The following is a 24,441-nucleotide window of genomic DNA, read 5'->3' as shown; positions in this document are numbered from 1 at the left end:
CAGGTGCTCCGTTAGTGTTGTATGGTGGCCAATGGATTGGCTAAGGCGCCAGCCGGGATAGAAGAGCCACCTTGAAATGCAGGCATCCTGACTCCAGTGCCCACACTCTCACCCACCACCTACCCCCCTGCCACACAGTCCTGGTTGACAATTTCTGTTCCTCTCTCATGCTTAACAGTCTCCAAAAGCTTTGCTCCCCTTACGTGGCTTGATCCAGGGTGGTGGGAAGAGTGCACGTCATTGTTCCCATTTGACAGAGGAGGAAGTGAGGCTCCCAGAGGCCACACCAGCACTAGGCAGGCTGGCTGGGGTGGGGGAGGGGCACTCATCTGACAGCATCTGCCCCACTCGGCCCAGCCCCCCTCTGAAGGGATAGACCAAAGACTCCAACCTGTGTGCAGAACAGGTCATTAGACTGATGGTGCTCCAGAAGAGCCGCAGGGTCATGTGGGACCTGAGAGTTAAAAGGAGCAGCCCCAGTTGTGGCTCAGTGGTTAATGAATTCGACTAGGAACCATGAGGTTGCGGGCTCGATCCCTGGCATTGCTCGGTGGGTTAAGGATCCGGCATTGCTGTGAGCTGTGGTGTAGCTCACAGACGCAGCTCGGATCCTGCATTGCTGTGGCTGTGGTGTAGGCTGGCGGCTACAGCTCCGATTAGATGCCTAGCCTGGGAACCTCCATATGCCGCAGGTGCGGCCCTAGGAAAAAAAAAAAAAAAAAGGAGGAGCCCCATCACTTTATAGATGAGGAGCCTCAGAGAGGGGAAGGATTGCACCAGAACACCCAGCAAAGAAAGACAGGGAGTCCCTAGGGGTCTCATACTGCCTGAAGGCGGCACTCCCGCCCCCCCTGCTTACTGACTCAGGGGTGCTGGACAGGGTGACCCTCGGGAGCTGTAAGGCCAGAAGACGCCGAGTTAGATGAGGAAGCAGCAAGAGAACCAGCAGGGAAGTAGCAGAATCCAAGATGCTTCCCCAGGTGATTTGTGGGCCCTGGGAAAAGAGTTGTGTGGTGGACAACCTCTCCCCCCATCCTGGCCTTACCCTGCTCTGATAATAAACCACCATTTACTGAGCACCTACTATGTGCCAGCCATCTCCTACCTGTCATTCTTTTTTTTTTTTTTGTCTTTTCTAGGGCCATACCCATGGCACATGGAGGTTCCCAAGCTAAGGGTCTAATCAGATCTGTAGCCACCAGCCTACACCACAGCCACAGCAATGCGGGATGCAAGGCGAGTCTGCAACCTACGCCACAGCTCACAGCAACGCTAGACCTTAACCCACTGAGCGAGGCCAGGGATCAAACCCACCACCTCATGGTTCCTAGTCAGATTCGTTAACCACCAAGCCAGGACGGGAACTCCTCCCACCTGTCATTCTGATGAGCCACCACCCCATTCACAGGTGAAGAAACTGTGGGGAGGGAAGGAGTTCCTCAGAGTTCCCCAGCTTGGCACAGGGTCCAGGGTGCCCAGGGAGCAAGGGAGCTGTGACGCAGCTGTGAGGATGGAGCCAAGGAGAGAGAGAATGTTCTGGGTGGTTTCCCTGGTGATGCTGACTGCTTACAGCCATTCTCACCCAAAACAAATAATAATTATTACCCACAACATCGACAGATATTCACAGCATGGGGGAGGGGACCAGGCAGTCTATTCAGGCTTTGGTGCCAGCAGGACCATGTCCTAGTCCCAGCTCTACCCCCTGTGGAGCTTTGGACAAGTGAGCCCCCTGTCCCCTCATCAGTCAAGAGAGTTAAGCCCCTCAGGTTTGGTGAAAGACTCAAACAAGAGGATTCAGGTGAAGCTTCTCCCTTGGAGAAGCCCAAGGGAGGGTCCATCACTGCTTCCTGGCTGGCAGGTATCTTGGCTTGGTGGCTTGGTGGGCTTTCCCTGAAAGTCCAGGGGCCTCTCCCCACCGCAGTGACTTCCACCAGACATTTGCTTTTTTCCCCAAGGTGTGGTGCAGGCAGGGTCCTGCTGCCCCAGGACACTTAGTTGCGGCCAGCTCAAGGCAGCCTCCTGTCTGTAGCTTCTTCTCCAGCAGCTGCACAGACACACAGGCATGCACACACATGCACACACATACACACACTTGCCGTGTTCACCCACTGCAACACACACTCACCTAACCCAGTCGCACATGCGTACGCACATGTGCACACGCACACCTCGCTTGCTCTTATATAGCCTCCTGCTTATAAAACACACTCAGGCAGTGGCACATACACATGTCAGCATGTGAGCCATGAGTGCAAATACACATGTACACATGCTCATGCTCACTCACATCCTGACCATGAATGTGAACTAAGCCTGCAAGTGGGGAGAAGGGTAATTGCTGCTCTTTCCCAGGGAAGAAAGAAAGCCTGGTGTCAGCAGAATCCCCTGCTGCACCCCCTGTCTTCCTTCCTGCCCGTCACCATCCCTAGCCAGCTGGGAGGGATCAGAGAAGTTAACCCCCCACAGGTGATGGGTTGGTTTTCTATTGCTGTTGTAACGAATTACCACTGATTGGGTGACTTAGAAATCACAGCCATTTATTATCTCACAGCTCTGTAGGTCAGAAGTCCGGGCACAGCATGGCTCAGCTGGTCCTCTGCTCTGCAATTCACAAAACCAAGGTTTTTCTTGAGGTTCTGGGGATAAACGTGCTCTGAAGCTCGTTCAGGTTATGGGCAGAATTCAATTCCCTGTGGCTGTAGGACTGAGTCTCCCTCTTCTTGCCAGCTATTCTCATCTCCTCGAGGCTGCCTGCATCTTTTGGCTTAGTCCCCTCCCTCCATCTTGAAAGCCAGCACTGGAAGGTCAAGAGCTTCTCAAGCTCTGCCTCTCCCCCGCCTCCCCTTCTGCTTCATCTCTCCACTGACCCTTCTGCCTCTCTCTTCTGCTTTCAAGGGCTTCTGTGATTACATGGGGTCCATTCAGACAATCCAGGGTAGCCTCTTTTTTTGATGGTAAGCCCATTAGAAAATTTAAATCCATCTGTAAAGACCCTTTGCAGCAGTAGCAGGATCTGTTATTTAATTGAATAGCCAGAGACAGGAATCTTGGCAAAATATCTTCAGAACTTGCCATCTCAGAGAGCTTTCTAGAAAGGAAGAGTAGGTTGGGCTCTATATGACAGTGTGATCTGGAGGGGCCCAGAGAAAGGGGCGTCCCTGGCAGGAGGGGCATGGAGGCAAAGGCGTGGAAGCAGGATTCCCTTGGTATGCTAGGAGATGCAGAGGTGGGAGGCTCTCAGGTGGGAGAGGGCAAGGGAATGGGCCCCAGAGGGGTGCACACTAAAGAAATGGAGCTGCAGAAAGAACCAGCACTTTGGTTCAGAGCTAATTAACTGGAGTTTCATGCACCCCTCTGGGTGGCATAATGGGATTCAGAATGCTCTAAAGTGTCATGGAAAATACTATCTATACATGGATACCTGCATTTTTTTTTATAGGGAGAAGGTTTCATCTTATTCTCCAAGGAGTCCATGACCTACAGAAGGTACACACCATTGATCATTGACCTTTCATTCTATTCATTTGTGTGTGTGTGTGTGTTTTCCTCTCCTTTTAATGAAGTATAGTTGATTTACAATGTTAATTTCTGCTGTAGAGCAAAGTGATTCATATATATATATATATATATATTATAGATATATATACTTTCTCTGTAATATTCTTTTCCATTATGGTTTATTTCAGGATATTGAGTAGAGTTCTCTGTGCTAGACAGTAGGACATTTTTGTTGATCTCTTCCATATGTAATAATCTGCATCTACTTGTACAGCATCCACCCCAAACTCTCAGTCCATCCCTTCCCAACCCCCTTCCCTTTGGCAACCACAAGTCTAGCCTCTATTACCTGTGAGTTTGTTTCTGTCTTGTAGCTAGCTAGCTTCATTTGTGCCATATTTTAGATTCCACGTATAAGTGGTATCATTATATTTGTCTTTTTATGACTTATCTCACTTAATATGACAATCTGTAGTTCCATCCATGTTGCTGCAAATGGCATTACTTCATTCTTTTTTAAAACAGAGTAGTATTTCATTGTGTATTTGTAACACATCTTTATCCATTCAACTGCTGACAGACATTTACGTAGTTTCCATGTGTTGGCTATTGAGAATAGTACTGCTACAAACATAGGGTGATTGTGTCTTTTTGAAGAATAGGTTTTTGTTTTTTGTTTTTTGTTTTTGTCTTTTTGCCTTTTCTTGAGCCACTCCTGTGGCACATGGAGGTTCCCAGGCTAGGGGTCTAATCACATCTGTAGGCACCAGCCTACGCCAGAGCCATAGCAACGCGGGATCCAAGCCACGTCTGCGACCCACACCACAGCTCATGGCAATGCTGGATCCTTAACCCACTGAGCAAGGCCAGGGATCGAACCCGCAACCTCATGGTTCTCAGTCGGATTCATTAACCACTGCGCCACGATGGGAACTCCGAAGTATAGTTTTGTCTGGATAGATGCCCAGGAGTGGGATTGCTGGATCATATGGTGATTCTATTTTTAGTTTTCTGAGGAACCTCCATACTGTTTTCCATAGTGGCTGCACCAACTAACACTCTAACAGGGCAGGAGAATTCCCTTTTCTCCTCACCCTCTCCAGCATTTATTATTTGTAGACTTTTTTTTTTTTTTTGTCTTTTCTGGGGCTGTGCTCATGGCATATGAAGGTTCCCAGGCTAGGGGTCCAATCTGCAACCTATACCACAGCTCATGGCAACACCAGATCCTTAACCCACTGAGCGAGGCCAGGGATTGAACCCCAACCTCATGGTTCCTAGTTGGAGTCATTAACCACTGAGCCACGACAGGAACTCCTATTATTTGTAGACTTTTTAATGATGGCCGTTCTGACTAGAGCAAGGTGCCACCTCATTGTAGTTCTGTTTTGAGTTTCTCTAATAATTAGGGATGATGAGCATTTTTCATGAGCCTATTGGCCATCTGTATATCTTCTTTGGAGAAATGTCTATTTAGTTCTTCTGCTCGTTTTTCGATTGGATTGTTTATTTTTTCTTGTTGTTGAGTTGTATGAACTGTTTGTATATTTTGGAAATTAAGCCCTTGTCGGTCGCATCATTTGCAAATATTTTCTCCCAGTGGGTAGGTTGTCTTTTGCTTTTGTTTATGGTTTCCTTTGCTATGCATTCTACTCATTCTTATCAGAGGCCATCTAGGAGCTAAGCTGTGTGTTGGGCACTGTGGAAACCAACACAAACAACAAAGCCTTAGTTCTTGGCCTTCCTGGACTTAGAGTCACCTGGAGTGTGGACAAGTGATGGGACATTGACAATTCAACGTGATGTGTGCTGAGATGTGGAAGGACAGAGAATACTGGGAGCACATATGAGTCACACTAAACTCAAGCCCAGAGGTTAGTGGGGGCTTCCTAAAGGAGGTGACATCTGAATTGTGAATGAAGTTGGCCAGGTGCAAGGTGGCAGGTGGAAGGCATCAGGACAAGAGGATTCCAGATAAAAGGGCCACACAGGCCTAGCGATGTGGAGGAACACAGTGCCTTTGACACAGTGCAGCCACTCTGCTCTTGCCCTGGGCATTCCTGAGCCTTTCCTGTCACTACTCTGGATCCAGACAGGTCCTGGCTGTGCACACTTCCATTTAGTCCATCCTCACCTCTAAGCTGACACGTTGGGAAAGACGGCACATTTCACTTGTGCTGTGTGACCTTGGGCAAGTCAGTAACCCCCTCTGGACCTCAGTTCCCATTATTTGAATAAGGTGGTCAGAATGTTCTTGAAGGCCCAGGAGTCCAGCCAGTTGTTCCCATCTTAGGACATGCCTTTGCCCTATTCTAATCTCACCCAAACAACACAGCACAGCAAGCTGGGCCTGCAGGGGAGAGGGGAGACCTGCAGGGGCTGGGGGAGATGAGAGAAACAGACTGCTCCCCACCTTCCAGCATAAACCCGCCACTAATGAGGCCTGTCTTTGGAGTAATTAGCCGCAATCACAGCGCAGTGCATTAGGCACACGCGGTCTTGGTGCGGTTGTGACTCCCAGGACGCAGGAGCCCAGGGCTTTGAACACTGCATTACAATGGGGGATGCGTCCTAATGTCACTTAATTACCCCAGACAGCCTCAGATGTAATCGAGCCTGGATGGGCTGGCAGGAGCGGGTGCAAACGTCCAGAGGAGGCTGATGCGTTTATAATGATGCCACTTTGCAAGACAAATTGGGCCTTAGTGGGCTGAAGAGGAGGAGGACAGGATAGGGGTGGGAGGGAAGGGGCTGCAGTGGCACCCAGGTGAGGGCCCCTTCGTTCCCCAAACCCTAGGAAACCCTGACCCTAGATTGGCTGGACGTCTCCATTCATCTGCCTGAGGCAGCAGGGATAGGAGGCATTTTGACTTAGTATCCTTCCTCCAAGAGGCTGTTGGGGTCAAGGTTTTCCTCTTTGTGTTTCCATTTCCTGCCAGTGGTGAACAGTGGATAAAGGAGGACGCACTGGCAGGTGGAGAACTGAGAAGAGAGAACTGGTAGGGGGGGTCAATGGATGCTTCAGAGAGAGTGCAAGGCAGGGTGGTGCCCTCGAGGATGCTGGAGGGCAAGTCCCAGGGGCAGGAAGAAGAGCTCTCAAATGCAGATCTGGACCCTGAGCTTCAAGGGCACACTCTCAAGACAGTGCTCCTTTCAATGTATGTCCCTTCAGAACCCAGAGGCCCAGTGATGCAGGAACCTGGGTTCTCTGAAAGGGCCCTGAGTCAGGGACCATGTCTGCCTTGCTCACCTTCATATCCCCAGCATGGAGCACAGTGCCAGCCATGGTAAGTGCCCAATAAATATTTATATCTATACAAATTAGTGAGTGGATGCCACTCACCCACGTGTTCCCTTGGACTAGTCATTTCCCTCGCTGGACCTCAGTGTCCTCATCTAGGAAATGGAGCTCATGGATCCCAGATCACCTCCCAGGGCTCTGGTGACACCTATCAGGTGAGTTAATGACATCAGAGCACTTTTGAGTGGTAGGAGTCCCTAATAGAGGTGAAGGAAGCAACCACATCTGGGGCTTGCTCTCTCTCCCATCTCCCCAGCCAAATCCCACAGGCCCCCCATAGGTCAGAGGGACCACCCTGATCAGTGGAAAGGGAAGGTCTCCATAGCCAAGACTAGAGTGAAACTGCTCTAGGCTTTGAGAGGCCAAGGACTCACTTGCCCTTTTTTCCTTCAATCCTCTCCCCCTCTTGGGCCTGTCTTGTTCCCCATGCACCAGCAGAGCAGGTCTCTGGCATCCTGAGTAGTCATGCTTCCAATCATTTCAGGAATGGCTGCTGTGGAAGAGAAAGTTCTTTGGGGAGGTTCTCCCTGAATAATAATGGAGGGCTGATGCCACTCAGGTGGGGGCTTTGTTCAAGGGTTAGTTCCAAATGCCAAGCAGAAGATACTACTATAAAGGGCATTCCAACTCATGCTTCCCATTGATTATTAGGCAGATGAATGGGAGGGGCTTGGAAGATACCCTGCCCTCATGGGGCGTGGTCTAAGGCTCAGCAGTTGAGGATGGGGGATAGGCTGATGGCTTGGGCTGCAGAGTGAGGTAGAGAGGTGCAAACAGATCATCAAGGACTCCAATGCTGGGCAAGAAGTTGGGACCCTCCCACCCCCCAATGGGTAAGGACAGTGATACAGCAAGGCATCTTCCCTCTTCCCCTCTCCTGGACCACCTGGGACAGTTTGAAGACTCTCTGCCCCTGGCTTGCTGTGTGAATTTGGTTAATTCACCACCCTTCTCTGGGCCTGCACATTTCCACTTGGACAATGAGCAGGTTGGATTATATTGTTGCTATGTCCCTTCTGACTTTGACATTCATCTGCCTGTCACACAAAGGGCGCTATGGGAGGGACTAGCTCTCCCGGGGATCCCTGTCACTGCACCCCAGAGCCTACACAACTCCTCCCTGTGGACCCAGTAGTCACTGTGACCCACAGTGACATTGAGGGACGTGCTGCTCTCTACCCTGCCCAATGGGCCATGTGCCAACACCTGCCTTCTCCCCATGAGCCATCCATCACTGTCTCTGCATGTCGGTGGGAAGACAGCTTCATTAGCTCCTCCAGAGCCATCCATCCCCTGGTGCAGAGACAATGAAGCCCCCCTACCTACATCAGGCTGGGAGGGCTCAGAACCCTAAGAGGGGTTTCTAAAGGACCATACTCTGGTCTCCACTCCCTCCACCCCCTGCCCCCCACCCTGAGGTCATAGGCATTTTTTACAAGGCAGGAGGAACCAGCCCCTCAGGATGCATCCCTGCTGGCTCTCTCACCACCTGTCACCATGCCTGGAGTCCCACCATTAGAGGGGTCACTGAGGCACTTCCACCTCCATGAGTCCATTACAACACAAACACCTCTGGCATAAGAAGGACATACACGGGACTGGAGGCAAAAATTGGAGGTTCTCCTTGCTCTAATATATGACCTGGGCAACTGGTGTTGCTTTCTTGAGCCTCAGTTTTCCCATCTTTAAAGGAAGGAGTTGGCCTAGAATTTAGATCACCTCCAAATCCCTTCCTATCTGAAATTATGAGGTTCCACTGGGGGGGGGTGCTCTGGGGTCCTGAAAAGATGCCAGTGTATCTGGAGGAAAGGAAGTGCTCTGGCCCCCTCCCTCTATGGGAACTGAAGCCTCAAAGCATGCGGCTCAGGTTTGAGAAACAAAACTGTATCAGTGAATGAGCATGATACCTACTCCCCTTTAAACGACTTCTTGACAGGTGGTCCCCAAATGGCACCTCCAGTTACCAGTAATGGCCCCAGGGTCTTTACCAAGCAGCAGGCAATGGACAGGGTGGAAGCCAAGCCCTGCCTTGGTGACTGGGCTGATAATAGATGCAGGAAAGAGGGTGATTTCTTCCAAAGGATCTTCTAGACCCACAGGAAACAATCTTTCCTTCTCTACTGAAATGGAAAGGGGGTGCATAATGCCCACCTCTGGGCCAATTTGAGTTCCCATGGGTTTAATGGAGAAAAGAGAGCCACTCCTTTCCCACTTGCTTGTTCACCCCAACAGGTGGAAGCCCCTTGGTTTTCAGAGGGTAGAGGGAGAGACAGCTCACCTGTATTGCAAGAGGGTGCAAGGTCACACCGGACCCTCCGTGGTTGAGTCCCAGAGAAAAAGCCTCTCCATGGAGCAGTCTGGCTGTAGTGGGGTGAGTGATGAGAGGTTCTCTGAGAGGTCCCTAAAATTGAAGCTGATGTAGCCACAATAACTGTACAATGAGGATGTTGGGTCAACTCCCACAGGCTCTGAGCAAAGAGGGAGATGGAGGCTTGTGTATGTGATCTGGCATGTCTCAGTCACACCAAGGGGGAATGAGATGGGGTCCTGTGTCTCCATGAACACAGCCTTGCCCACTGATGCCAACATGGAGTGGGAGCCCCAGAAAGATTCTCTCTTAAAGAAGGGGCCCCAAGCTAACTCTTCCTTCACTGATAATCTTGATGGACCCATAGTGGTTTTATTAAAAATTCTTGATGGGTCGCAATGCCACCAGAACTCACCCAGGCCCCATTCAGTCATGAGAAACTCCAGCCACTGATTGCTGACACAGAGCACAGCCCTAGCCCTGCAGAGCCATGTAAGATGCAGGTCTGCTCTCAAGAGTCTGACACAAAAGCTGGAATCACACTCAGTGGAAGGGTATTGTTGCTTAATGAAGGGCCCAGAGAGTCAGCTCTCGGAGACGTTAAGAATGGAGACAGCCAGAGGAAGGGGTCGAGCAGCAGGGATGGCAAAGGCTCAGGAGCAAAAAAGAAGGTTGTGCCTGGGACTGGAAAGGAGGCTCTTCTGGCTGGAATGAGGATCATGTGAGAAAGTGGAGAGGGATCCGAGAGGGCCTTCAGGTCCTGGTTAAGGAATTTACCACTTGATCTTATAAGCAGAGGGAATCTATTAAAGGCTTTTGGTAGCAGAAAGGACCAGAGCGAGGAGGGCCCTCAGGGACCACTTAATCCAGCTCTTCAGGTTATAGGTGGGAAGCCTGAGACCCAGAGAGGAGAAGGACAGGCTTCAAGTCATCCAGGGCATTTAGAACCAGGGCCAGGCATGGTAAATTTAACCCACCGTTCACTCTGTGCCAGAAGCAATTGGGTTCTATGCAGAGAAGGAGCACTCCTGCCATTCCAGCTCTGGGATCTCTGGCCTCTCTGGGGCTAGGAGATGCCCTGAACAGCATAGAGGTTGTGTACAACTCCCAGCCACTCAGCTTCCCTCCTGGAGCCTCAGGGTGCAGTGGCTTTTAGCACCACTCTGATCGTGGACAGTTCCCACCCACGTGCTTCGCAGCGGGTGGCTTGTAGGTGCTTTCAGCACCACACAAACCCCTGACAGCTCCTGGCCATTCAGTTTCCTTGCCAAGAAGCCCTAGAGGAGTGGTGAGGGAGCCATGGGGAAAGGGGCTGGTGTGTTGACTTCTATTATCAGGGGGCCCAGATGTAAAGTGAATGCCTGTGATATTTATCCCTGTCATCGCTAATAATAAATGGCCTGATTTGTCAAGTGAGGACAGATTCAAAGATGTCAATTAAGAAGAGAAAAAAAGCCCAGCTGTACTGTATTTATCTGCTGTGCAGATGCTCTGCAGAGAAAAGGAGTCCAGAGCTGGGGCGTCCCTGGCCCCGCCCCTCCCCTGCTCCCACTTTCCTTCCCCCACCCCCTTCCCCAGCCCCACCTTCTTCATCTCCTTCTCACTCTCTCCTCTCCCCCACATTTTGTCCTCACCTCTTCCTGCACTTTTTTTTTTTTTTTTTGCCATTTCTTGGGCTGCTTCTGGCATATGGAGGTTCCCAGGCTAGGGGTCTAATCGGAGCTGTAGCCGCCGGCCTACGCCACAGCCACAGCAACACGGGATCCTTAACCCACTGAGCAAGGCCAGGGATCGAACCTGCAACCGTATGGTTCCTAGTCAGATTCCTTAACCTCCGAGCCACGACGGAAACTCCCACATCTTACTGCACTTCTTTCTCCCTCTTTCCTCTTCCCATCTCTCCCCTCTTTTCTTTCTCCACTCAATTCTCACCCACCCCCTCACCCAGGCTCCTAGTGATTCACTTTTCACTGTTACTCTTTTGCTGGCAGACACCTTCTCCTCCGCCTCCCCCACAACATACCTGGATCTCCTCTCCTAGGTTCCCTGCCCCTGAATCTCTGGCTGCTATGACCCTTGTCTTTCCAAATTGGCCTCCCTTGTGATCTTGGATGACAAAGCATATTCTGGTTTCAGAGTGTTAGTTGGATGTAAGCCATTGAAGAAAAACTGGGAAAGACACGGATTGCAGTTTCTACCTAAACTCCAAAGTCAGCCAGTCGTATAGAGGTTTTTGCATTGAAAAATAATGAAATAGAATCTCGGGGAATCCATTTGACTGGCTCCCTGAGTATAGATTAAAACTGAAACTAGCACGTGCACCTGAGCAAAAACAACACCGCCTTGCCTGGCCCTGAACCAGCCATGTCTGAGACCTGGGGTTCCACGAAACAGGACCTTCTGGGCAGCTAGGGGTTTCTAAATAGTACTAAGAATCCTCCTTCTATACCTTGGACCTCTCCAATCAAGAAGTCACAGAGAGGAGTTTCCACTGTAGCACAATGGGATCGGGGTGTTTCAGGAGTGCTGGGATGCAGGTTCAATCCCCAGCATGGCACAGCGGGTTAAGAATCTGGCATTGCCGCATCTGTGGCTTAGGTGGCAACTGTGGCTCAGATCCAATTCCTGGCCTGGGAACTCCATATGTAGAGGGGTGGCTCAAAAAGAAAAAAAAAAAAAAGTCACAGAGAAATACCCCCAGGGGGAAGGCAGCCCTGCAAAGGCCATGGCAGTCTAAGCAGGGTCCAGATGCAAATTTGTCCATTTTGGTAGCTTTTATGGGACCAAGGGAGCTCAGAGAGGGTGACAATGCATCAGCCTGGCATTCTCCACACCCTGGCATTGTGGGTAACTTTTGGCCTCTTTTGGAGCATATGTCCCACCCAGACATCCCAAGCTGGGATGTGTTCTTTCCTGTCTCTGCCCCACTAGGACCATGACCTTCCTTCTCTGAGCAAAAGTGAAAATGGTCCCTGAATGTTCTCTGGAAATAGGTCTAGAACTACTTGTATAAACAGAGACCCCCTCTTTCTGGGCCTCCATCCCCAACCCTACATCCTCTCCAGCCTACTGTGGAATATCAAGACTGTCCTGGAGCTAAGGCTGGGTTCACGCTGGCTGGGATCAAAGGCTCCATCCCAGCTGATCCCAGGGTGGGTCATTCTGTGGTCAGGGAGAAGGGAAAACCACATGGCTTCCAGCAGACCGCTAGTGTTGCCTGCCTGGCCAGAGCCAGATTCCCCAGGCCTCACTGACTGGGTGTGGACAGGAGGCCCTTCAGCCACATCCTGAGATGTCCCTACATTGATAACAAAATGCGGAAACCTGTCCCCAACTGGTTAGAACTCTTTGCAGGTGACCACACTGCCTCTTGGTTTAATTACTGCCAACCCCACCCTTCTTCTTCCCACCATTCGAGCATCCATCTCTGATAGCCCTGAGCAAGAATTTCAAGTCTCTCTTCCAAGGACCAGGGTTTCTCAGGTACCCTTATTCTCCCCAGGCTGCCTGTCCCAGAGGCCCAGCTGAGCCATCCTTGGTGTGGCGTTGACAACATCCATGACTTCTCTAGGTGGCTGTGATTACCAAAGCCCTTTGACAAAGCCTAGCAGGGAGTTCCCACCATGGCTCAGTGGAAACAAATCTGACTAGTATCCATGAGGATGCAGGTTTGATCCCTGGCCTCACTCAATGGGTTAAGGATCCAGTGTTGCCATCAGCTGTAGTGTAGGTCAAAGATGAGACTCGGATCTGGTGTTGCTGTGGTGTAGGCCAGCGGCTACAGCTCCAATTTCCAATTCAACCCCTATCCTGGAAACTTCCATATGCCATGGGTGCAGCCCTAAAAAGAGACAGACAGACAGACAGACAGACAGAAACCAGACTCCTTGCCCAGTATTCCTTCCTCTGTTCCACATCTTCAAGTTGGCATCAGGGACAGTCTAAAGATGATAAAATGATGACAAGATAATGTCTGGACCTGATCTTTGAGTTCTTGGGGAGACAGGTGTCATAGACAAAGAAGTGATTGCCACAACCAGCACCTATGTTAATAGATGCATAAAGTCACTTGGCACTGGCTCAATTTAAGCTCACAAAGTCCAGAAGTGCTATGGGGAATCTGTTCTTTAACTCCCAAGAAGAATGTGGGCCCCTGAAAATTACTCTGGGCTGGTAAGATGGCAGTGTTTTCTGCAGGTGTGTATCTTGCCTCTCTTTCCTTTATGTATCACTGGAATTATAATAATAATATAATAACTCTGATAATAAACATTTATTGGGCACTTAATATATTCAAGGCACTGAGCTAACTACATTCCATTCATTATTTTGCTTACCGATCACAATTCCATAGCACAGGATATCTCCCCTTTGAAGACTGAGGTTCGAGAATGTTAAGTAATTTGCCCAAGGACACAACATATAAGCGGCAATTAGCACTCGAACTCAGACCTGTATCCCTCCAACACCGGAGCTTAAGACCAAATGTTCCCCTCCCTCCTGTCTTGAGAGCAAGCCCCCAGGCTGATGCCCTTGGTAAAGGTGGACGTGGAGGCATGTCCACGTCCATGTCCAACATCAGCCCCTAACCCCAGGATCTGGTCAACCAGGTGGTTGATGACTGAGGTTTAGTGGAAACTAACCTCTGCCCTCCTGTCTAAGAAGTTCTTCCTGCTCAGTCACCACCACAGATGCTGTTGGTGCTCCACCCACATCCTCTCGCTCTTACCATTTCAGAGCACACTGGCCCAGCTGCCACCTGCCAACATCTTCATTTCTTTGCCTGAGGATTTTCTCTGACAGCTGGGGTCCTTTTTGTTGACTTCATAGGGAAGACCAGAAATTCCAGGGAATGAATGTCTTCTGGGAGCAGCCTTCAACCAATGACTGATGGGAGTTGGTGGATAAACACCCCAGCTTCCTGGCTCTTTGGCTGATCCAACACTCGAGTGTGCTCTGTTCCAGTTCTCAGATCTCCCCAGCAGGGCGGGGCGCCACTCACCCACCATGGTAACTGGCTCAATAATGGTCCCACTGCCTTTCCTTCCCTACTAGTGTTCCTGCACTTAGATACATGTCTCAGAGTTGGCTTCTGGAGGAACCCAAACTAACCCCCCTCATCCCCAGTCTCAGCAGTATCCTCGGTACTCACAGCAGGGTGATTTGATCAGGGCACGGATGCCATTTTCCTACTCAAGTCCCGAAGCGGCTCCCCAGTGCCCTCCAGATGAGATCCAGAGTCCCTAAGCTGGGGGTGCGATGCCCTGCATGCTCTGAGCCTGCTCACCTCACCTTTGGATACCCCTCTTCGCACCAGGCTTCAGCCATAAGGCAGTTTCATGGCTCCAGAGTTCTACCCACACAGCTCCGTCCACATGGCGGACCCAACTCACAGCCCCGCCCCTCTACCTAGTGAACGCCTATTCATCTTTCAAGACTCTACGCCAGGGTCATTTCCTCTAGGGAGGTCATCCCTGAGCATGCCCCTTAGGAAAGAGATCCATCGCACCAGGGAGCGCCCAACAGCCCTGAGCCTGCCTCTGCCCCAGCCCCTGAGATCCGTTGTGGCATGATCTGTAGATGGTGTCACTCCTCCCTGAGTGCTGAGCTCCTTGAGGGCAGGGACCAGGCTGGATTCATCTTTGGTTGTCAGGCCAGCCCCCAAATCAATGTATGGTGAATGAAGGACTGTCTGTGAGGGGACAGGAGCAAGAGCAGGGAGGAGGCAGCTCAGGTGGGCAGCAGCAGGACCTCACAGTATGGGCCGTGTTTGGTTCTATGCTGGTCTCAGAACCTGTCTGTCCCTGCCAGGCTCCGGAAGCCTGATGGCTGGGCCCAGCAAGTCACATGGGATGCTCTGTCCCCGCTTCCCCTCAACACATTCCCCGCCCTGGCCAGGCAGACGTCACCTAAACCGGGGTCTCCTCTGAACCCAGCCCACCCCAGGTGATCCGTGGAGATGGCCTGATAGTCTGCAAAGAGTACTGACCTAGACTGAAGGCCATCTGGGAGCCTGAACACGTTACTCAGCTCCTGTTTTCCCATCTTAACCTCAATTTTCCCAACTGTGATGGGGGATAATCCAAGGACCTCGCTGGCAAGGCCCTGTAAGTGTTCAGGCTGATGACCACGAAGGGCCTGGCTCATCTTCCAGGATGTGGGCAGAGCTCAGTGCTCTCCAGGAGCGACTCTATGGGATATGGGAGACTCAAACGCGTTGAGCATCAGAAGGGCCTTCTGTGCCCATTTTAGCCCAGTCACAGAGCCTGCCAGGGACAGAGCCAGGGCTCTGAGCTCTTGGACTATTTTCCTTCCACCAAATGGCTTCCTCACAGCCCATGTTGTTTACCTAAAATAGTTTAAAATCTCGTCTTTCCCCACCTGTTCCATGGGTGGAAAATTCCTTGCACAGAATTTGCTGCAGTTCCCCAACCACTAACTACTCTAACCCTGACAAGCCATCCCCACACTGGGCTGCTCATACCTGCAATGCACCCTACCTTCATCTACAAAGCTGTGGAACTCCTGGGCTGCAGGGCTGAGGGGGCTGTCCCACAGTGTCCTCCCCAGACCTCAGCATCTCTCAGCAAGACCAGACCTGGAGCCTGGCTGGGACAGGATGGCCCCTTAGTCACCCTACAAATCCCTGCTGACCTCCCATGATGCCCCAAACCCTGTGCCAGCTTTGCAGATCCGTACCCCAAGATGCTCAGGGTCAGGGTAAGGGAGGTAAGCAAGCAAAGAAGGACCGCTTGTGTGAAGGCAAATACCAGGAATGTGTTTGGCAGGAGTGGGATGGGCTGGGCTCTGCTTAGGGGTGCTTCCCCTTAGGACCAGGGTCCACTCCCCATCTCAGAGTAAGTCTTACCTCCGCCAACAGGGCTTAGCAGTGAACCCCGGATCCCCCAAGGAATGTTTGCAATGGCATCAACTTGCAGAGGGGAGCCCACTTGCGGAGAAGGAAGTAGGGGACCACGCTCTCCCCGCCCCCAGCCTTCTCCCGCTGTCCCACCCCCAGTGGCCCTAGCTCCTGCCCCCTCCCCCCTTGAATTATTCCTATTAATAACTTGTGATACCATTAGCTTTTGCTGTCACCAGCACTGACAACTCAGAAGCCCCCAAGAGCTGTCTGCAGAGACACAATAAATGAGAACTCTTAATTAACACCTTCCTTAACTAAATAAATTAATTTTATGCGGTCGTGATGTCAGTGATGTGACTTGCTGATGACTAAGGCGACTTGGAAAGACTAGGCAAGGGCTGCAGGGCAGGCAAGGCTTGTTCATCTCTGCAGGGCATCAGTGGGCAGTAGGGCCGTGGGTTTGAGGGCCTGGGGATCCTGCACAGGGAACCCAGGACCAGGCAGTCGTCAGGCAACTGTATGGTGGCACACCCAATGGCAAGTCAGAGACTTGCCTCCCTGCTTTGCCTCTTTGTCTCTACTCCTGAGTGACCTTGTGCAAGCTTCTTAACCTCTCTGGGCCTCTATTTTTTTCTCATCTGTAAAATGGGCATCATCTCTTGTCATGTCTGTTTCTCAGGACCATAGGGAAGATTAAAAGATGCCAGAAAAGAAGGAGTTTTATAAGCTGTAAAGTGCTGTGCATGTGTGGAAATGATGGTGCCACCCCTTTGGCTGCTGGCGCATCAATGCTAGCGGGGCAGGGCTGCACCTGCCCTCACAATGTGCACACGGGAAGAAGACCTGGTCCCTGGGCAACCCTGAGGTTCCCTGAGGACACCCTGGGGACAAAGAGGACATCCCCAATGCCAATGCCTTTAGGAAGCCTCCCGTATCTGCCCATTCAGCTGACTGCTGCTTCAAGCAGATGAGACCAGGGCAGCAGAGCTGTTCCCAGCGGCTCCCATCAGAGAGACAATCTGCCATAAGGCCCCAGGCTGACCCTGCCCCGGCCTGAGGGAGCCTCTATCCAGCCCTGGGCTGAAGTCCCGAATCAGCCCCAAGCCCTTACCTCCACTCTGACTCTGAGAACCCAGCCCAGGTCTGCCCAGATCCTGACCAAGTTTTTCACCCCCAGCCATTGCTGGATCCAGCCCCTGATTCCAAGCCTTGGCCAAGCCCTGGGTCCAGCCTGCTCTGGCACCCCTCAGTCCCAGTGCCAGCCCATGTGCCAGTCCTGTGCCATGCCTTGGACTTCCTCTCCCCAACCCTCAGGACTATGCTGTGCTCTGACCTGTGTCACTCTCGCCCTGCGGGAGGGGGAGAGGCTCCCACTTCCCCTGTGGTTCACACCACAGGCACCTTCTACAAAAGCAGCACCCTCCTGCCCACTCAATCCCCCCAACACTTGTATTCTCCCCAGTTAGTGCTATTCCCAGGAATCTCAGCACAGAGACATCAAGCCATTCACCCAGGGCCACGCAGCACAGCCATGACCAAGCAAGGACTGAGATGGTCACCCAGACATTTCCCTTTGAGAGGCAGGAAGAGTTCACTGTCCTCGCCTTCATGAGTCTGAGGATCAAGAGTTCTAAATCACTCATTTAACAAACATTTACTGAGTCCCCACCACATGCCAGACATATGGCAGGGGGGATGGGGAGGCGGGGTCAAAACAGACATGGCCCTGCTCTCATGGGACCCACAGGCTGAGAAAAGACCCCTGGGAACTGCACCAAACTTTTCAGTTGCTGCTTTATTTACACACACACACACACACACACACACACACACACACACACACACACCCCTCAGGCTGGCAAAGGGAGGACTCTCCTTGAAAGCAGCATGCAGGGCTGACCTAGAGAACCCCTTCAGCTTAATGGGCTCATGAGCTGGGAAAGGATCTCTGTGTCCATCTGCAGTGTTACCAGGAAGAGGCCCTTGTTGGTGGCTGTAAGAACACGGGGTCCTGGCATCAGTCATCAGGTCCAGGGGAAGCGGGGATGAGCAATGATGTCATGGTGCTCCCAAATAAAGGAGCTGACCCACAGTGACCCTGCCCAGAGCCCACATCTCAAAGCCAAGAAGGAACAGCCATGAGCAGAAGCTGGCCAGGGGCTGCAGAACTGCCATCAGCCCCTCCTGGCCGTGCAGCTCTGAACCCCGGCAGGATGTCAGAGAAACTGAGGCCAGAAGCCCCAGGCTGGGCGTGCCTTGCTTGTAACATCAACGGATTGGAGAACCTCCCTGCCTTGGCTTCTTGGCATTGGGGATCTGAGCCCAGGTCCCTCTCTCAGCTTGTCCCCCTGTAATCCAGCTCTCTTGACTTCCTAGAAGCCTCTTCAAACTTCAAGGAGCTCCTGGAAAGCAGCAGGCCCAAACTTGAACAGCCATGTGATCTTGGCTGAGTCTCCTAATCGTAGGCATGTCAGTGTCCCCGTTTAGGAGATGGGGCAATAGTTCCCTTCTCACGAGGCTGTGCTGACTTTGGAGACTGTCACAGTGCTTGGTTCAAGACTGGGACACGGTGGCTGCCCAGCCCCAGGGAGTTCTCCCATTCCCCCCACCATCCATACACACAAAGCCAGCCCTCCAGCCCTGGAGCCCCGGGTATACAGCTTTCTATCAAGGGATGTACTCTCAGGAGCCTGATATTCCTTTGCCCAAAACACCTCCACAGCCTCCCTTCAGGTGGTCCTTAGCTTCGGCTTGTATGCCTCAAGGGACGGAGAACTCACTCTGCCCAAGGCAGCCATTGTGAGACAACTCTGTCTATGGAAGGCTTCTCCTGCTGAGCTAGGATGTGCCTCCTTGGGGATCAACAACATGCCTCATGTAGCCTGACCCAACCCAGCTGCTAGTGGCCCCTTCACCTGCAAGCATCACCAGAGTCCAGGCCTGAGTTCAGCCTTCTCTCTACCTTCTCCTGTAACTCCATATTCCGGACTCTTGCACTGTTGGCCTAATCTATCCAAAGGAATGACTTCCTAATGGTGGAATTAAGGATATCAGGGCATTGCAGTAAGATGGGAATTTGGGGATAAGTGCCTTCTTAACAATCCTCCAATCACACCCTGTGGGCTGCCATGCTTCCTACACAGACTTTTCCTACACAGAGCCCCAGGTGTGCTTTGGAACCTGAAGCCTGTTCCTCAACCGGGGGCTTAACCGAAGCAGCTGGGACAGCTATGGCTTTAAGGATAACTCCTGAGCCTGGGGAAAAGAGGAATGGAGGAGATTGATTTTTGGGTCTTCCTGGAGACTGGAATCTGAAATTGATTTTTGGGTCTTCCTGGAGACTGGAATCTGAAATCAATCTGGCAATTAACAGGCCAGTTGTGAAGTGGCTGCTGAATCTCAGGCTCCCCGATAACTTCCAGGCTCCTTGCCTGGAAGAGGGCCTCAGCTGCCTCTGTGCCACCTCCGCCCCCGCCTCCTGGGGCCCTGGGGAGTCCATCTGCCTGTACCTCTCTTAGGGCTTTGCCACCTATGCAGAGCCAGAGGATGGGCGGGGAGGAGGGGGCCTGGCTAGCAGGGCAGGGGAGCAGAAGGACCCTCCACAGGCCCACAGCACAGCACTGGGAGCAACCTGGGCTCCTGGGCATCACCCTAGCCACACAAAGGGCAGCCTCCAAGGGCCCTTTCCAAACCCACTACCTCCCTCTCCATGCCCCAGGAGGATATAGCAGGGGCTTCCAGGGCTTCTGAGTTTCCTGAGAGCCAGGACAGTGAGAGCAGAGAGCTAGCCTGCAATCCTACTCTGCTGACCAAGCCTGGGGGTGCTGGCAGTTGATTTAGCTCAGCATCCCCCCAACCAGCCTCCACACCAGCCCTCCTATACCTGGAAAAGAGAGGCTCGTGGGAGGGGCTGGGAGGGTTCAGAGAAGAAGGGCTGTCCCAGGACAGGCATGGCACTGCCTTAAATAAGCTCAGGATAATGGGGGCTCTGTTTTCCTTCTGCCCCATGCCTGTGCTGTGTGACCCTGGATAATTCCCCTTCCCTCTCTGGGCCTCCAGGCCTGCTTATTCTCAGTTCCCCCTCAAGGCCTCTGCTGCTAGAGTTTAGCTACCTCCTGGCAGAAGCCAATGGCAGGGGCCATCAGGTTTTGCCCTGGGAGGAGGCAGGAAGGGCACCTTCATCTTCTTTAGGGACCCAGTAGCTCAGGTTTGAGCTAGAATTTATCTGATTCCTCCTCCTCTCCCTCCACCCTCCCCACCCAGTGAAAGATAGAATCCTTCTAACACAGCTAATTGTGCCCTTTGCCAGATGGCATACAGGTGGTCAGATTGAATTAATCCATCCAGCCCTCCATTCATCCAGCTACCCACCCACTCCCACATCCGCTACCCCATCCATCCACCTATCAGCTCAGCACAGCCTCTGCCCTTGGTGTCAGACCAGGGGCCAGGCAGCCCAGAAAGAATCCAACAGAGCCTCTGTCTCCAGAGAGCCCCAGATCAACTCCCCTGGAACAGAGCAGGGTGGGCAAAGCACCCAGACCCCCAGGCCCCAGCACCTGCTCTTCCCAAAGAGACAAAGGTGAAGGCAGCCAGTCGCCCAGAGGGTGACTCAGGAAGCCCCTATACCCACCATTGAAGGGACCAAGCAGAAGGACCCTTGCAGGTCATCCAGGACAAGCCCTGCACCAGACAGGAGGAAAGCAGCATGCCAAGTGAAGGGAGTGGCATGAGCAGGAGTGGAGGACAGGAAAAGCATGACACGGTGCCTGAAGGCAGGCAGGGGACAGACTGGCCCAGCTATAGAGCCTTGCAGGTGAGAGCAGGAGGTGGTGGCCCCCATTGCTGTCACCCACATTCCATCGGCAACTCTTCCCTGCCCTGCCCTGCGTGCAGGAGTCAGCCCGGGGACTCGCCGATCTGCATCTCTTCCTTGCCCTCCAGGAAGCCCCTTTCTCTGGCCAATTGGCTGGCAGTCAATAGATGTACTCACCACCTTCATTACATCTCCACTGCCCAAATTTCTTTCCCTCATTTTTCTTGGTAAAAGACAGTTTTTAAAAATGAGTCCCTGAGTGCAGCCCTTTCTAGCCTCGTTAATTTCACAGCCCACCTCATTTGTTCGGGGGACCTACTTTCCCCTCGCCCGCTGCTGCCTTCCTCCCGCTGGCTATATTGGGATCTCTGCTCTGTCCTCGGTAACCTTGTATGCCGCTCAGAGTTCTGAGGGTGTTTTTCTCTGCCAAGGAACTCTGGACTCAAGGAACCTCAGAGGTCATCTGTTCCTGCCCAGCCCCCTCCTCAGGCCCCAAACTGGAATCCCTTTCCTGTACCTCCTGCCCAAGGTTACCTGTCCCAATTGCATTCCTCCAAGGACAGGGTTGTTTCTTGTCCACAAGACAGCCTGGGCCAGGGCAGAGCAGCTCTCAGTGGGCCCAAGTTCTTCCAGAAACGTGGAATGGACCTGAGACTCCTTGCTGTTCCCAGGCCCCAGATCCTTCTGTGTGTTTTGTCCCAGTCAAGTTTCCAAGACGATACCATCAGCCCCCAAAAGGAGGGGTCATGTCATGCATTTCTTGGGTGTCCCTTGGATCACATGTTCTTTAGGTACCTGGGATATACAAGATGTATGATGAAGCAGCATCCTTTGCTTGCTTTACTACCAGTGATGTGACTCTCGGACCTGTCCCTGTGCCCCCAGTAGCCACTGAGGGACACTGCTGACCTAGAGACATCCTCATCTGAGCTGAATACTGCCTCTCGTCCCTCCCCAGCTCTGAAGCTAGCTCTGCCTTCGGGAATTACCCTGGACATGTAGAATTCCTCTTGCTTGAAGGGACAGATCTTCAGGCACTTGCAAACAGCCATCATGTTCCACCCCCAAGTCCAAGTCCAGAATTCCTTCAGCCATCCTGCCCCCACCCTGGTACTTGTGGCCCACTCCTTTTCAGGAGGCAAACAGAAGTTTGTTCATACCTGTGCAAGAGTGAAGTCTCTGGGGCTGTAGTTGGAACACAGCAGGCCAGATGCCACCCATTAATGCAGCATGAGCTCACCCCAGAGCTTTGGTGGCTGCTGCTCACACTGTTGGTTCCTATGCCCCCACCTACTGCCGCCCCCCCCCAGGAGAGCCAGGCACTGAGGACCAGCCCCACTATCTTAGACGTACACAGCAGGCAGGGCTCAGCGCCCTCTCTCACCCAGGAATCCCCAAAGGAGTCTGTGCCTGCTGTCTCCACATCTCATCTTCCCCTCACTCCTCACCCCTGAGGTCGGGCCATGCCCACACACATTGTGGAACTGCTCTGACCAGGGTCACTGCCAGCCTCCCAGTGGTCACCCCAGGCCCCTTTACAAGCAGTCAATGTTGCTGCCCCCAACCCCCTGGCTTTGGGGATGCAGGGCCTGTTCCAATCCTCCTCCAATTCCCAAACGACCCTCCTCCCTGTGGGCAGCTCTGGCTCCCTCTCCACTTCTTCCTGGCAGACCTTCCAGGATTTGCATCTTCAGCCAGGCTTCTCACCCTGCACTCGCTCTGACTCGTTCTATGGCTGCAAGGACCCTCTGGGTGGGCTATTCCCCAGTGGACATTTCTAGCATCCCCTGAGCTAAGAATAGAACTTCGATCACTCCTTGCAACCTTGATTCTCCTGCAAAATCAGCCCAACTCCCTCTTCCAGGAAGCCTTGCCCAAGTCCCCTTTGCGCTGTAATGGTCCCACCCACACGCCTCAGAAGGCACTGATTGGACGAGGGTGAACACGTGGCCCCTCACAGGCGCCCGGGGCCAATCACGTGGCCTGACACCTATGGCGGCCCCCAGAGCGGTAGGCTCTTTGGGATTTAGATTGAGCCTATGGCCAGAACTAAAGCAAGAGACTGGAGCAAGACGATGAACAGGTAAGCAGACCATGAGATGGGAGAGAGGGGAGACACGGAGAGACCATGGAAGGCAAAGCCGCGCCAGGGCCATTGGCTCCAGGCGCCACCTGACCTTCCTTTCGATGGGCCCCTGGATCTAGGGCCCCTTGGAGGAGCCCCTGGCCATTGCGCCCCACGCAGATGAAAGCCCTTCCTCCCTTCCCCAGGCTGCTGCGCAGCCTTTGAGTATCATATTTCTAGTGCATTTTGTAGCCTCCAGGACAGATCCTGTTTCCTTCCTGGTTTTTTGCACGACTTTGCACCAGTCACCTCTGCTCTCCCTACCCTGTTTCCTCCTGAGTTTTAAGGAGACCTAAAGCTCGGGGTCAGATATATGGAGCTGGGAGCACCCAGCTGCTACTTGGTATCAGGCTGTGTAGGGGGAGCAGGGCCCCCAGCAACCCTGCAGGACTCAGTTGGAGCAGTCAGACCGGGGCCAGAGGTGTCCAATCAGGACTCCTCACCTACAGGACATGGGTGCCCAGCTGACCTGCCTCCGCCACCTGCTGCTCCCCAAAGTCTCTGAGTCCCACCCATGCTGTGGAGCAAGGCTCTCCAGCAATTCTTCATCCTGACAAGTCATCTCTCTTTATTGCTCCATTGCCTTTCCTTGGAAGGTAGTTCCGGGGGTGTATATGTGTGCTTGAGGGTGCGAAGGCATGGGAGATCTGAAGGCGCATGGGGTGTGTGAAGGTGTATGTATGTGAGAAGGGGGTGTGGGTGCATGGAGCAGGGTGCAGGTATGTGCAAAGTCAAGTGTGGAAGCCATGAGGGAATTTACATATTACTCAGCTTGTGCGTGACTAAGAGCAAGACTGGGGGTTCAACCCCTGTAAGTTAAGCAAGAACTAGTCCTGTGATAGGGCGTTCATGCTAAGAATCAGCCCCCGCATCTCCCAAGGTGTCAGAACTACAGATCTTGCCATCCAAGCCACACAGCAAATGGCAGGAAGGGAGGGCTTGCTCCCACCCCACAAGGACACCTAGGCTCAGACAGGGGCAGTGATGTGCCCAAGGTCAGTGGTGAGGTCAGCACAGAGCCCGAGGTTCTGGCACCTAGGCTGACGCTGCCTCTTCCTTGGGCCATCTGCTCCCACCCTCCCCCACCTCACCCCTGCCAAGCGGCGGCCAGTGCTCTGGGGGCTAAAGCCCAACTGTGGTGAGCTTTGGGACCCCAGCCCAGCTGAAGGCTGAAGGGCAGCTCTGTTTCTCTGAAGAAGTCGGGCAAGCTCTAGGTCTGCCCTCTCACTGTAAAGAGCAGCCTTAGGGAGTTCCTTCTGTGGTGCCATGGGATTGGCAGTGTCTAGGAGCACTGGGTTGCAGGTTCAGTCCTGGGCCCAGCAGAGTGGGTTAAGGATCTGGCATTGCTGCAGCTGCAGCTTAGGTCATAGACACGTCTCAGATCTAATCCCTGGCCCCGGGATCTTCCATATGCTGGGGGATAGCCAAAAGGAAAAACAAAAACAAAAACAAAAGCAGGGGGAGGCTCCCACCTCAGCCCACCCCACCCTCCAACCTCTCCACCTCTGCCTTGCTGAAGAGCAGGGAA

This window comes from Phacochoerus africanus, chromosome 15 (assembly GCF_016906955.1).
Source record: "Phacochoerus africanus isolate WHEZ1 chromosome 15, ROS_Pafr_v1, whole genome shotgun sequence".
Classification (NCBI taxonomy): Eukaryota; Metazoa; Chordata; class Mammalia; order Artiodactyla; family Suidae; genus Phacochoerus; species Phacochoerus africanus.
This window is presented reverse-complemented; position numbering follows the sequence as displayed.